We start from the raw sequence: 2,197 nt of genomic DNA, 5'->3' as shown, positions 1-2,197 counted from the left end.
CACAGCAACTTATTCAACAATGTTCCCTACAGCAAACCGCTTGACAACCTTGCACACGTCGCCCACAATTGGAGCACATGATGGGGTTGGTGTGGCCTCTTTCGTGCTTGTTACATCCACCGTTGCGGCACTTACAGTCATGATTGCTTATGCCGCAACAGCTTCTGCTTCCTCTTCCTCGTGGAGATCTCTCTCTCTCTCTCTCTCTCTCTCTCTCTCTCTCTCTCTCTCTCTCTCTCTCTCTCTCTCTCTCTCTCTCTCTCTCTCTCTCTCTCTTCTTTTTATTTTAATAAAGGGAAATTTGGCTACATTCAATCATCGCTAATACATCAAAACCCATATCTGCAAGTCCTCATACAAAAATTATATATTGAGAAGCAGAAAAAGCCTCATCATCCGCCTACACGTTAATAGAAGGGAAGATTTGACCTCAAGCATTGAGAAGGACGGCACCACCAAACTCTTTGAACTTCTTCTCTGCAAGCTTAGAGAAGAATTTGGCTTTAACGACCAGAGGAGTGGGGGGAGCATCGCCCTTAATTACCTAGCACCTTGAAGTACCGGAACTGTTTGACTTCCAGCAAGGGCCCCTTTCCTTCCAGAGCAGACGATCCACATTCACATTAATGGGACAGTGGCACTTGTTCATTGTCTTGTGGAAGTAGCCCGAAGTACCCAGGGTGATATTTGCCAAACAGAATGCGATGGTGGTGCATACCTCCTGCATTACCATGACCTCCGGCATGCTTTTTGTGCAGCTTGCCAATTCTTCCATGGCCTGCACTAACATGACCCCTCTTCTTCCTGTTCTTCTTCAACCAAGTCGTCATGGCAGCCTCCGGCCTAGTCTCGAACCAGGAAGTCTCTCTCTCTCTCTCTCTCTCTCTCTCTCTCTCTCTCTCTCTCTCTCTCTCTCTCTCTCTCTCTCTCTCTCTCTCTCTCTCTCTCTCTCTCTCTCTCTCTCTCTCTCTCTCTTTGATACAATAACGTCTTTCACCACATCAAACTGATATCTAGTAAGATATAAGGGTAAATGAATTTGCAGAGCACTCAAAAAATAACACAAGGTTCAAAGCTTGCAACTTGGAGCCCAATGCTGCAAAACCCCAAGCTGATGACTTAATACAACTGAATCCTACTGCAAGTACTCGATTGAAAAGACAAAATAGATCTATACAAAGATACATCAGAACATCACGTGGCAGTTGAAGACCCCTGTGAAAAACTGCAAAGACCTCAATAAGCCCGGTCCTTGATGTTGCCTATTTCAATCTCGGTTGCATCAGTAGCCTGGATTTCGTAAGTCACATCCATCTCCCGCTTAAAGCGATCCTTGGAGCTGGCATAGAGCATCCTAGTCCTCACACGAGAGACATTGGGAGACCATGCAACAAAGAAAATCTTGCTCTTCTGACAGTTGTCCTTTGTTACAAAGTCATAGTCATAAATGGCATATCTCCAATCTTTCTCAGGAAGAGATGCAGTGAATTGATCGTAACTCTCATCAGGTCCCCCCAGTTTCTCTACCACAATCTTGTTCACCTTGTCATCAATCTTGTAAACAATATAGCGGTGCGTTCTTTTACTTTTCAGCTCCATAAACTTAAGCTTGCATTCATCATCAACAACGATACCAGAGGCAGCATTAGCCATGGCAAACGAGACGCTCAAAGGACAGAGCTCGACCGAGTTGCTGTGGCTATGGCGATAGCGATGGCGATCACAAGCTTCGGCAGAAGAAAGAGAGGCCCGCCCTCTCTCTCTCTCTCTCTCTCTCTCTCTCTCTCTCTCTCTCTTCTCTCTCTCTCTCTCTCTCTCTCTCTCTCAAAACACAACGAATGAGAGAGAGAGAGAGAGACGAATGAGTGACGGCCACCGTTGTCAAGGTCAATTGTTGCCTCTGTCAACCTACATAGCCGCCCTTTGCCTATTGCCCACACCTGCTCCAACCCTTTGCTTAGTTCCGCCATAATAATGCTCGGATAAGTTCGCTCCAACCCTCTGCTTAGTCTCGCCATAATATAGTGTGTGTGTGTGTGTGTGTGTGTGTGTGTGTGTGTGTGTGTGTGTGTGTGTGTGTGTGTGTGTGTGTGTGTGTGTGTGTGTGTGTGTGTGTGTGTGTGTGTGTGTGTGTGTGTGTGTGTGTGTGTGTGAGTGTGTGTGTGAGTGTGAGAGAGAGAGGACAATAATCGTGTGT

At 46.3% G+C, this 2,197-nt stretch overlaps 2 pseudogenes; both read right to left on the bottom strand.

The window, feature by feature from the left end:
• Window positions 1–430: 430 nt before the first annotated feature.
• Window positions 431–830, bottom strand: LOC147438513 (large ribosomal subunit protein uL15x pseudogene; annotated as a pseudogene).
• A 186-nt stretch (window positions 831–1,016) lies between these two features.
• LOC147438512 (actin-depolymerizing factor 7 pseudogene) lies at window positions 1,017–1,750 on the bottom strand (annotated as a pseudogene).
• Between the last annotated feature and the right edge of the window lie 447 nt (window positions 1,751–2,197).

The sequence above is a fragment of the Adiantum capillus-veneris genome, chromosome 16, assembly GCF_014529385.1.
Source record: "Adiantum capillus-veneris isolate H3 chromosome 16, ASM1452938v2, whole genome shotgun sequence".
Classification (NCBI taxonomy): domain Eukaryota; kingdom Viridiplantae; phylum Streptophyta; class Polypodiopsida; order Polypodiales; family Pteridaceae; genus Adiantum; species Adiantum capillus-veneris.
This window is presented reverse-complemented; position numbering and strand designations above follow the sequence as displayed.